Raw genomic sequence first — 13,254 nt, 5'->3', positions numbered from 1 at the left:
TATAAGGTGGCTGACAAGTCTTCCACTTTGGCAAGGTTAGCCTTTCCTCACCTCATTTGCCACCTCTGCAATTCAGCTGGAATTGACATAGAGGGCGATATCCTCATTGATGAGGACAAGCCCATCACTAAGAAAAGGATGGAGCAAACAAGAGATCATGGACCTCAACAAGAGCATGAGGAAATTCCTCACTATGAAATCCCTGAGATGCCTCAAGGGATGCACTTCCCTCCACAAAACTATTGGGAGAAAATCAACACCTCCCTAGGAGAATTAAGTTCCAACATGGGACAATTAAGGATGGAACACCAAGAGCACTCCATCATTCTCCATGAGATTAGAGAAGATCAAAGAGCTATGAGGGAGGAGCAACAAAGACAAGGAAGAGACATAGAGGAGCTCATGAGCACCATTGGTTCTTCAAGAAGAGGAAGATGCCACCCTTACTAAGGTGGACTCGTTCCTTAATCTCCTTGTTCTTATTTTCCTGTTTTTCGGTTTTTGAGCCTTATGTTTTATTTATGTTTGTGTCTTTACTATATGATCATTAGTGTTTAAGTGTCTACGTATTAAAGCTATGAATGTTCTATGAATCCATCACCTCTCTTAAATGAAAAATGCTTTTAATCACAAAAGAACAAGAAGTACATGATTTCAAATTCATCCTTGAAACTAGTTTAATTATTTTGATGTGGTGACAATACTTTTTGTTTTCTGAATGAATTCTTGAACAGTGCATATGTCTTTTGAATTTGTTGTTTATGAATGTTAAAATTGTTGGCTCTTGAAAGAATGATGAAAAAGGAGAAATGTTATTCGATGATTTGAAAAATCATAAAAATGATTCTTGAAGCAAGAAAAAGCAGTGAATAGAGAAAAGCTTGCGAAAAAAAGAAAAGAAAATTGGCAGAAAAAAAAATAAAAATAAAAAATAAAAATATAAAAGAAAGAAAAAGAAAAAAACAAGCAGAAAAAGCCAAGAGCTCTTTAAACCAAAAGGCAAGAGCAAAAAGCCAGTAACCCTTTAAACCAAAAGGCAAGGGTAATAAAAAGGATACAAGGCTTTGAGCATCAGTGGATAGGAGGGCCCAAAGGAATAAAATCCTGGGCTGTCCCTAACCATGTGCTTGTGGCGTGAAGATGTCAAGCCAAAAGCTTGAGACTGAGCGGTTAAAGTCGAGGTCCAAAGAAAAAACAGAGTGTGCTTAAGAACCCTGGACACCTCTAATTGGGGACTTTAGCAAAGCTGAGTCACAATCTGAAAAGGTTCACCTAATTATGTGTCTGTGGAATTTATGTATCCGGTGGTAATACTGGAAAACAAAGTGCTTAGGGCCACGGCCAAGACTCATAAAGTAGCTGTGTTCAAGAATCAACATACTGAACTAGGAGAATTAATAACACTATCTAAATTCTGAGTTCCTATAGATGCCAATCATTTTGAACTTCAAAGGATAAAGTGAGATGCCAAAACTGTTCAGAGGCAAAAAGCTACTAATCCCGCTCATCTAATTGGAGCTAAGTTTCATTGATATTTGGAATTTATAGTATATTCTCTTCTTTTTATCCTATTTGATTTTCAGTTGCTTGGGGACAAGCAACAATTTAAGTTTGGTGTTGTGATGAGCGGATAATTTATACGCTTTTTGGCATTATTTTTACATAGTTTTTAGTATGATTTAGGTAGTTTTTAGTATATTTTTATTAGTTTTTAAATAAAAATCACGTTTCTAGACTTTACTATGAGTTTGTGTGTTTTTCTATGATTTCAGGTAACTTCTGGCTGAAATTGAGGGCTTGAGCAAAAATCAGATTCAGAGGCTGAAGAAGGACTGCAGATGTTGTTGGATTCTAACCTCCCTGCACTCAAAGTAGATTTTCTGGAGCTACAAAAGTCCAAATGGCGCGATCTTAAGTGCGTTGGAAAGTAGACATCTAGGGATTTCCAGCAATATATAATAGTCCATACTTTGCTTGAGTTTAGATGACGTAAACTGGCGGTCAACGCCAGCTCCCTGCCCTATTCTGGAGTTAAACGCCAGAAACAGGTTGCAAAGCAAAGTTAAACGCTAGAAACAGGTTACAAACTAGCGTTTAACTCCAAGAAAGACCTCTGCACGTGAAAGCTTCAATGTTCAGTCCAAGCACACACCAAGTGGGCTCAGAAGTGAATTTCTGCATCATTTACTCATTTCTGTAACCCTAGTAACTAGTTTAGTATAAATAGAACTTTTTACTATCATGTTGGAAAGAAGCTTTTGATTAGTTTTATGCTATCTTAGTCCTTTATGGGGGCTGGCTATTCGGCCATGTCTACCCTATTTTTTCTTATGTATTTTCAATGGTAGAGTTTCTACACACCATAGATTAAGGTGTGGAGCTCTGCTGTCCCTCATGAATTAACGCAAAGTACTATTGTTTTTCTATTCAGTTCAAGCCTATTTATTCTCTAAGATATTCATTTGCACACAAGAACATGATGAATATGATGATTATGTGACGCTCATCATCATTCTCACTTATGAACGTGTTCCTGACAAACACTTCCGTTCTACATGAAAACAAGCTTGAATGTGTATCTCCTAGCCTCCTGATCGTGAGATCAGAGTCTTTGTGGTATAGACTAGAATTATTGGTGGCCATTCTTGAGATCCGAAAAGTCTAAACTTTGTCTGTGGTATTCCGAGTAGGATCTGGGAAGGGATGGCTGTGACGAGCTTCAAACTCGCGAGTGCTGGGCGTAGTGACAGACGCAATAGGATTACTGAATCCTATTCCAGCAGGATCGAGAACCGACAGATGATTAACCGTACATTGACAGTGCATTTTGGACCATTTTCACTGAGAGGACGGGATGTAGCCATTGACAACGGTGATGCCCTACATAAAGCTTGCCATGGAAAGGAGTATGAAGGATTGGATGAAGACAGTAGGAAAGCAGAGGTTCAGAAGGAACAAAAGCATCTCCATATGCTTATCTGAAATTCTCACCAATGAATTACATAAGTATCTCTATCCTATTTATATTTTAATTATATTTTAATTATCAATTCACCATATACATTTGAATCCGCCTGACTGAGATTTACAAGGTGACCATAGCTTGCTTCAAGCCGACAATATCCGTGGGATCGACCCTTACTCACGTAAGGTTTATTACTTGGACGACCCAGTGCACTTGCTGGTTAGTTTTGCGAAGTTGTGACAAAGAACTAAAATAATGAACGTGCGTATTAAGTTTTTAGCGCCGTTACCAAGGAATGAACGATCACGATTTCCCACACCAGGTGTTACAAGCTTCACCCTCGTTTATATTAAATGACCACGATCAACGGTGTTTGATATGGATTAGAGGAGATTAATTGACCACGATCAATGGTGTTAATCACTTACAGCTTTGCCATAGAATGAGTCTTTCATTGTTAAAGTAGTCGGTAAGAAGTATTAATCCGGAAAGATAAAGCATCTCCTACGCCTTAACTGATTTCTCGTTATTTCGACATCAATTCTTTTCTATTTTCTTTATTTCCTTGTTTATGTGCATTCAACAACAACAACTCCCTTGTTGATTTGCTTGACTAAGTTCTGCAAGATAACTATTGCTTGCTCAATCCAACAATCCTCGTCGGATTGACCCTCACTCACCTGAGGTATTACTTGGATGACCCAGTGCACTTGCTGGTGAAGTTGTGCGAGTTCAAATTTCACGCACCATGTTTTTGGCGCCACTGCCGTAGATTGTTCGAGATTAACAACTACCGGTTGTCCTGCTGCTTAGATCAGGTTCTTTTACTAGTTTTTCTTTTAATTGTGTTTCTTATTTTCTTTCTCAAAATTTTTCAAAAATTTTTCATCTTTAGTCATCTTTCTTTTCTTTCTTTCGAATTCTGTGTCAAAATTTTTAAGTTTGGTGTTTCCTGGTAGTCTTGGTCAATTATTTTTCTTTTTCTTGATTTTCAAAAATTTTTCTTATTGCTTTCTTGAAATTGTGATTTCTGTCTTGTTTTATCTTTTCTTTCTTTTTGTTCGAATTCTTTTAGGTGTTTTACTTTGTTTAATTTCAAAATTTTTAGTTTTGGTGTCTTTTAGTGTTTCTCTCCCAATTTTTTTCGAAAATTGTGTTGTTTGATTTCAAAATCTTTAAGTTTAGTGTCCATATAGTGTTTCTTCTTTTCCTTTTAATTAAAAAAAGTTTTCTATTAAATTTTCGAAAATTTTGAATCTTTTTCTTTCTTGATTAAAAAAATTTTTAGTTTGGTGTCCCGTTAGTAATCTTGTTATTTAAATTTAATTTTCTTGTTTATCTTTTCTTCTTTGATATTTATCTTATTCTTTTCTTTGATTTTCAAAATTTTGTTATCTTATCGTTATTTTAAAAAATTCAAATTTTAAAAGTTTAGTATTTTGTTAGTTTCTCTATTTAAATTTCAAAATCTCTATTTGACTTTCTCTTCCAAATTTTCAAAATTTTTCAAAATCAAATCTCCTATCCTAATTTTCAAATCTTATCTTATCTTTCTTCTTTCTCTTAGCATTTTCTTTCCAATCTTTGAATTTCAAAATTTTTAGTTGACTTTTTCAATTTTCGAAAATTGCATCTTAAATTCTAAATCTTACTTTATCTTATTTTAATTTTAAAAGTTTGGTGGCTCTTTAGTGTTTTCTTTTTGTTTAAGTTAATTTTCAAAACATATTTTGTTTATCTTTCTTGATTTTTTTCTTTATCTTAATTATCTTATTCCTTGATTTGCAAACTTTAGTTATCTTTTCTTATTTTTAATTAAATTCAAATTTTAAGTTTGGTATTTCTTTAGTATTTTTTCTTTCTTTTTGAACTACGAAAATTTTGAAACCCTTTTTTTTCTAATTTTTTTAATTTTTTCGAAATTTCTAGTTAATTTTTTGAATTGATATTCTAATTTCTTATTTATTTTGGAATTTTTTAATTAAAAAATATTTCTTTTTTGGATACCTTACTGGGAGCTCTCTATACTCTGACATAGAGACTTCCACTTTTTCTTTGTTTCTTGTTTGTATGTGTATAGAAACAGGAAGGAATAAGTCTTCTTACTCAATAATTGGGTGGCATGGGGAACCAGTTGCAAAGATTCAGAAAACTTCTGCAAATAGTGCATATGGTATGAATGAAGGCTCCCTACAACTATGGCCAGTGGACACCAGAGCAGGTTAATTACACAGGCAACCCCTCTAGAGACTCTGATGATACTCCTTGGTTTCAAAGGTGGGATAGTTTCTCAAGCTTTGGGAGGAAAGAGCAGCCCCATAGTCAGCAATCTTTTTATGCCAACCGATTTCAGGGAAGACTTAATCAAAATTTAGTCAACAACCTTCCTCCTCACCCCCGACAACCCAACACTGCACCTGACCTAGCGTTCATGCTTACAGAAGTATTACAGGATACCCAAGCTTCTCGCAAGATTATGGAAGCACAATTGAGCCAGACCAAACAGCAATTGGAGACGTCCAGGCAAAATCTCTCTGACCTAACCATAATAGTTTTTGACCTCTCCAAGATCACTCATAGTTTCATGCAAGAAACATAGCCTTCCATCAGAAACTTAGAAATACAAGTGGGCCAGTTAAGCAAGAGGATACCCGAGGAACCCTCCAACGCTCTTTCAAGCAACACTGAGGTAAATCCAAGAGAAGAGTGCAAGGCCCTCACCATGGGAGAGGAGGCCGAAACTAAGGAGGAGCAAGCTACTAAGGATCTGAAAGAAAACAAAAATCAAGAGAAGACTGGGAGTGGACTTGTACACCCCCTATGGGAATGGAAGAGCTTGATGTACCACGCTCTTTAAACATGCAAAAGGAGACCAAGGATGAGCACTACTCACAGTTCTTGGAAGTCTTTAAAAAGATGCAAATCAATATTTCTTTTGCTGAGATTTTGAAGCAAAGGCCTCTCTCTAATAGAAGGAACCCCAGTGATACTGAGAAAGGCAAATTAGTGCTGAGGTTACATAAGGATTGGCTGGTTTTCAAGGTCTTTAGACCTCCACTACCCCCTGACAAAGGTGGTACTTGCATGCAGAGTACAGTGCTGAAGCCTCCTCTCTTAGTGAAAACTCATACAGTTCCCCCAAACATCAAACATAAGTTTGGTGTTGGGCAGTCATCACCCACCAAGGAGGAAGATTCCAAGAGGAAGATTCCTAGGGGATGGAGAACAAAAAAGATCCATACTGAAGGCTTCTCACCAGGAATGAGGGTGGTATTCATTGCAAGCCTAATTTTGCCTCATACTATTAATAGGATTGATGACAAGTCATCTTATGCTAGTATCACAAGCATTTTTCATTTGTTTCATTAGGTTTTATGCACTTTCTTGCACAATAAGTAAGTGATTGGAGTAGAATTTCATGTTGCCTTGACTCAATTAAACATTGTTGATTTTTGTATAAAATCATGAGATTTATGCACAATTTAGTTGATTATTATAAATGATGCAAAGCTTATAATTTCGGTGAGACTTTGATGGCATGTTTAATTGATAACAGGTGAAGAAATGAGAAGAAGAAACAAAGAGAAAAGCAACGTGAAGGAGAACGCTGCGTTCACTCAATAAACGCTATGTTCACAAGGGCGCATACGCGTACTAGCCACCCCCGCGTGAAGAAGCAAGTTGGAGATCCACGCGCACGCATAGATGGCGCGCCCGCGTGCATCGAGGATCAGCGTTCACCAACAATGAATGCTACGTTCATTTCGAGTGAACGCCTGCGATACTTTCAGAGTGGGAACATGAAAAAGGGAATTGACGCGCACGCGCAACTGCCGCGCCCGCGCTGATGGAATAAAGGTGATGATGGACGCAGATGCATACAAGACGCTAGAACGCAGAATTGATTTGTTGCTACACACGTGCAAGCGCACAAGGCGTGCACGCAGATATAGCGTTCATGGCACGAACGGAGCGTTCAGTCAATGAATGCTGCTCAAGGGCGCGCTCGCGTCGATGATGAAGAATGGCAGGGACGCGCTCACGCACAGGACGCACCCGCGTCGGTGAAAGAACGCTACATTCAAATTGAGAGTGCTACGTTCACCTGAAGCTGCAACAAATGGCCATTTTGATCCACTTCATGCAAGACCAAAAAGCTCACTCCAAATGCTGAAAGCCTGAAATAGAAAAAGTATATATAGATAGGAATTTAATTTCAAAGGGATCTCTCGGAGTTTTTCAATTTTTAATTTTAGAATTGAGATCAGATCTAAAATTTTCCTTTCTGTTTTCACATTCGTTCTTCTGCATCCTTTTACTTTCTGTTTTGGATCTTGAACTTGGATTGAAGAATTCTGCTGAAATAAAGGTGGGAACTTGAAAAAGGGAATTGACGCGCACGCGCAACTGCCGCGCTCGCGCCGATGGAATAAAGGTGGTGATGGACGCAGACGCGTACAAGATGCTAGAACGCAGAATTGATTTGTTGCTATACACGCGCAAGCGCACAAGGCGCGCACGCAGATATAGCGTTCATGGCGCGAACGGAGCATTCAGTCAATGAACGCTGCTCAAGGGCGCGCGCGCGCACAGTACACGCCCACGTTGATGATGAAGAATGCCAGGGACGCGCTCACGCACAGGACGCGCCCGCGTCGGTGAATGAACGCTACGTTCACCTGAAGCTGCAACAAATGGCCATTTTGATCCACTTCATGCAAGACCAAAAAGCCCACTCCAAATGCTGAAAGCCTGAAATAGAAAAAGTATATATAGATAGGAATTTAATTTCAAAGGGCTCTCTCGGAGTTTTTCAATTTTTAATTTTAGAATTGAGATCAGATCTAAAATTTTCCTTTCTGTTTTCACATTCGTTCTTCTGCATCCTTTTACTTTCTGTTTTGGATCTTAAACTTGGATTGAAGAATTCTGCTGAAATTCTTCATCTGAGAACTCATATTTTATTTTTTCTTTCACAGTTCTAAGAATTTGAGATCAGATCCTAGTTTGCTTTCTAATTTTCTTTCTTCTGCAATTTCTGCATTTCTGTTTTGAGAGCAATTGAGACTAAATTTTCTTTTCTGTTTCGTTAATTTTATGCAATAGTCAATTTCTCTTCTAAGATCTTAGAATTGGTTTTCGTTTTAATTCTGCTTTGACTCTTCTGTTTCAATTTCTATTTTGGCACTGAAATACTAACTAATCTGTTTCCTGAATTTCTTCCTTTGAGCACTCTTTAGTTCACTGCAATTTTCATTTTCAGTTATGTTTTAATTCCGAATACCCAAATCCCTTTACTATTCATGCAATTTAAATTTCTCAGCAAGTTAGATTCAGTAATTTACATTACTTGCACTTTAAGTTTCAGCTATTTACTTTTCTTGCAATTTAAGTTTCTGCTTTTTTAATTTCTTGCACCTTAAGTTTCTGCAATTTTACTTCTTTTGCATTTAAGATTCTACAAATTTCCTTTCTGCTCTTTGGTTTACTTGCAATTTCACTTCTGTTAATTAAATCTCACTCAAATCATCAAATATTTGCTTAACTAAATTCATCACCAAACTAAAGTTGCTCAATCCATCAATCCCTGTGGGATCAACCTCACTCTTGTGTGTAATTACTACTTGATGCGACCCGGTACACTTGCCGGTGAGTTTGTGTGGAATCATTTTTCTCTCATCAAGTTTTTGGCGCCGTTGCCGGGGATTGATTTAGATTGACAATTATTAAGTAGGTGGTAATCTAGATTAAGCACTTTTTCTTTGTTTTGTTAAGTGGTGTGTGAAATTGTGATTACAGTTTTCACAACTCCGCACAACTAACCAGCAAGTGCACTGGGTCGTCCAAGTAATACCTTACGTGAGTAAGGGTCGATCCCACAGAGATTGTCAGCTTGATGCAAGCTATGGTTATTTTGTAAATCTTAGTCAGGGGATTACTAATAAAAATGATTTTGTTTCTGAAAAGTATATAACATGAAATAAAAGGTACTTGTGATTTAGTAATGAGGAACAGGTTGAGGTTTCGGAGATGCTCTGTCATCTGAATCTCCGCTTTCCTACTGTCTTCTTATCCAAACACGCATGGCTTCCTTCAATGGCAAGCTGTATGATCCTCTCGGATGAAAACAAATCCATATGCGCTATCACCGCACGGCTAATCATCTGTCGGTTCCCACTAGCGTCGGAATAGGACCCTTGTCCTTTTGCACACTGTCACTGCGCCCAACATTCGCAGGTTTGAAGCTCGTTACAGTCATCCCTTCTCGGATCCTACTCGGAATACCACAGACAAGGTTTAGACTTTATGGATCCCAGAAATACTGCCAATTGGTTCTAGCCTATACCACGAAGGTTCTAATCTCCGGACTCGGTCCGTGGATTAGAAACCCAAGAGATATGCACTCAAGCAGTCGCCCAATAACTACATTGAGTTCAGATAGAACGGGAGTGGTTGTCAGGCACGCGTTCATAGGTTGAGGATAATGATGAGTGTCACGGATCATCATATTCTCCATATTGAAGTACGAGTGAGTATCTTAGAATAGAATCAAGCGTGATTGAATAGAAAACAGTTGTAATTGCATTAATCCATTGAAACACAGTAGAGCTCCTCACCCCCACCTATGGGGTTTAGAGACTCATGCCATCAAAGATACAATATGAAGTGTAAAATGTCATGAGTTACAAAATGAATCTCTAAAAGTAGTTTTTATACTAGGCTAGTAACTTAGGTTTACAGAAAATGAGTAACTAAGTGCAGATAGTGCAGAATTCCACTTCTGGGACCCACTTGGTGTGTGCCTGGGCTGAGCTTTCAAGATTTCACGTTTATATGCCCAAAGTTGGCGTTAAACGCCACCCTGGGTGCCAGAATGGGCATTTAACGCCGAAAAAGGTGTCAGTTCTGGCTTTTTTACGCCAGAAAGTTTTAGGCTGACTTTTGACGCTGGCTTGGACCATCAAATCTCGGAAAAAGTATGAAATATTATATATTGCTGAAAAGCCCAATATGTCTACTTTCCGACACAATTGAGAGCGCGCGAATTGGGCATCTGTAGTTCTAGAAAATCCATTTCGAGTGCAGGAGGGTCAGAATCTAACAGCATCTGTAGTCCTTTTTCAACCTCTGAATAAGATTTTTGATCAGGTCCCTCAATTTCAGCCAGAATTTACCTGAAATTACAGAAAAACACACAAAATCATAGTAAAGTCATGAAATGTGATTTTTGAATAAAAACTAATAAAAATATAATAAAAAGTGACTAAAACATACTAAAAACTATGTAAAAACAATGTCAAAAAGGGTATAAATTATCTGCTCATGACAACACCAAACTTAAATTGTTGCTTGTCCCCAAGCAACTAAAAACAAATTAGGATAAAAATAAGAGAATATACAATAAATTTCAAATATCAATGAAGCTTAGTTCCAATTAGATGAGCGGGGCTTGTAGCCTTTTTGCTTCTGAACAGTTTTGGCATCTCACTTTATCCTTTGAAGTTCAGAATGATTGGCATCTATAGGAACTCAGAATTCAGATAGTGTTATTGATTCTCCTAGTTCAGTATGTTGATTCTTGAACACAGTTACTTTATGAGTCTTGGCCGTGACCCTAAGCACTTTGTTTTTCAGTATTACCATCGGATACATAAATGCCACAGACACATAACTGGGTGAACCTTTTCAGATTGTAACTCAGCATTGCTAGAGTCCCCAATTAGAGGTTGATGGTGTTTTTGTTGAAAAAATGAATTTCCAAAACACCTAAAACTCACCGGCAAGTATACCGGGTCGTATCAAGTAGTAAAACTCACTTAGAGTGAAGTCGATCCCACAGGGATTGATGGATCAAGCAACTTTAGTGGGTGATTAGTTTAGTCAAGCTAACATTGAAGTGAAATTTGATGGAATGTAGCCAACAGAAAGTAAATGGCAGTGAATTAAAAGTTGCAGAAAGTAAATGAGCATAAACGTAAAGGGCAAGGAATGTAAATTGGCAAAATCTTAAATGACAAGAAATGTAAATTGCATGAAATATAAAGGGGAGTGGGTGCTGGAAATGTAAAATTCAACAGGAAAGTGTAAATAGCAATCAAACAGAGAAGTAAAAGATGCAGCAGATTCAAACAGATTTAGAAAATCACTTGAAAAGTCAAAACAGAAAGCAGCTTGGCTCAATTGCAAAATCTAAATGAGAGGTTGAAGATCTCAGGAGCTCAATGAGACTAGAAAACAAGTCTAGATCTCAATCCCTTCCTTGATCCAAATTTAGAATTCAATTGCAAGAAAAGTAAAGATCAAGCAGTAGAAGAAGCAAAACCAAATTCAATTTCCAAAAGTTGCAGTAAAGTGAGACAGAGAGATCTCAAGGTGAGATTGAGACAGAATTTCCTCAATTCTTCAACCCAAGATTCAAAACAAAAAGGAAAAGCTAAAAGAGAGAGCTCTCTAATCCTAATGCTCCCTCGTGGAGCCAGCCTGCTTCTAAAAATGAAAATGATGCCTTATATAGGCAAAATGAAAATGAAAAATGAAAATAGTATTTACAAAATAAAATTCCTAATCTAGCTTCTCTGTGTGCCTTTGAGTCATGTGGGCTTTGCTTGTTTTGGAGTGGAATTGGGTTGAAGATGGATCCGGATGGCATTGGTCTTGAGAAGAAATCCACTTGAAATTTGAACTTTGGAATATTCACGTTTGAGTCAACGTTTGAGGCAAACATTGACTCAAACGTCTTCGTGAAGGCATTATGCAGAATGGCCATTTTGCTGTCACTCACGTCTGGGTTCACGTTTGAGGTCAAACGTGAGCTCAAACGTGATCTCCTCCAAGGCATTCTTTGGCCAACGTTTGACCTCACGTTTGAGGCAAACGTTGGCGCAAACGTGGGCTCCCCTCCAGGGCATCCATCTAGCAACATTTGGTCCTTAAAGATGCCTTTCACTCATGCCTCAATTTCGTGCCAAATATGGATTGCCATATATCGTTGGAAAGCTCTAAATGTCAGCTTTCTAACCCAACTGGAATCATCTTAATCAGACATCTACAACTCAAGTTATGCTCCTTTGAAGGGGACAAGGTCGCTGATGTTGCTGTCACTCACGTTTGACCCCACGTTTGAGGTCAAACGTGAACGCAAACGTTGGAAACATTGCCAGATTCAGAAGCTCAAACGTGCTGTCCACCCCATACTATTATACATTGTTTGAAAGCCCTGAATGTCTACTTTCCAATGCCATTGGAAGCGCATCATTTGGAGCTCCACAGCTCGAGTTATACTCCGTCGAAGGTGTAGAGGTCAGTTGGCCTCACTGCTGGTTGCCACCATGTTCGTTTATGCACATTTCGGGGCAGTTTTCTCCCTCAATTTTAGTGTCCACCATGCAGTGCCATATATGTTTGGAAAGCTCTCGATTCCTACTTTCCAATGCCATTTGAATCACCTCATTTGGAGCTTTGTAGCTCAAGTTATTCTTGTTAGAAGTATACCCCTTCAGGTTGTGGGGAGCAACAATTCCCAAGGTATTCCTTAGCCAACGTTTGACCTCACGTTTGAGGCAAACGTTGGCGCAAACGTTGAGTTCCTGGGTGGCTGGGTGCTCTTTGTCCTCTTGTCAACGTGCTCAAGAAAAAGCACAAAAGGAAGATGAGTAGATGGAGAGAATGATTCAAATGATGGAGGAGGGGTGATGGCCGAATCTATAAATAGAGGGGAGGGAGGGTATGGTTTCAAATATTTAAAAAGAAAAATATATGAAAGATATGATTGATAAAAGATAAACATGATATGCAAAAGAGAAGATTGTTTTCAAAATTTAAGAGATATGAAGAAGATATGAGGAAGTTAAATCTGAATTTTTGTTTATGTATATAAGAAATAAAAGATAAATGAATGAATTGAAAAGATTTGAAAGAACTTGGGAAGTTAAATGAGTTTTTGAAAAAGATTTGAAAAGAATTTGAAGGAGAATTAAAAGGAATTTATAAGATTATGAATTTTTGTTAATGGAAGTTAGAAATTGAATGTTTGTAATGTTTAGATGCAGAATATTTTGAATTAAAACAAGAAAATTCGAAAAAATTTGGATTTAAAATGAAATTACCTCTCCCTGTCTGTTCTGGCGTTAAACACCCAGAATGATATCCATTCTGCGTTTAACGCCCATTTGGTGGCCATTTTGGGCGTTTAACGCCCAGCCAGGTACCCTGGCTGGCGTTAAACGCCAGAAATTCTTCTTCACTTGGCGTTTTTTCTGAACGTCCAGAATGCTGCCAATTCTGGCGTT

At 37.9% G+C, this 13,254-nt stretch overlaps 1 long non-coding RNA gene across 1 annotated transcript in view; it reads left to right on the top strand.

Annotated features, from left to right (window-relative positions):
* The window catches only part of LOC110266382, a 20,676-nt gene extending 18,507 nt beyond the window's left edge, over positions 1 to 2,169 (top strand). Inside the window, exon 4 of the long non-coding RNA XR_002353704.1 lies at positions 2,157 to 2,169. This is a non-coding gene — a long non-coding RNA (uncharacterized LOC110266382). The remainder of the gene's footprint in view (positions 1 to 2,156) is intronic.

Source organism: Arachis ipaensis, chromosome B09 (assembly GCF_000816755.2).
Source record: "Arachis ipaensis cultivar K30076 chromosome B09, Araip1.1, whole genome shotgun sequence".
NCBI lineage: Eukaryota > Viridiplantae > Streptophyta > Magnoliopsida > Fabales > Fabaceae > Arachis > Arachis ipaensis.
The sequence above is the reverse complement of the archived record's forward strand: the minus strand, read 5'-3'. Positions and strand labels throughout refer to the sequence as shown.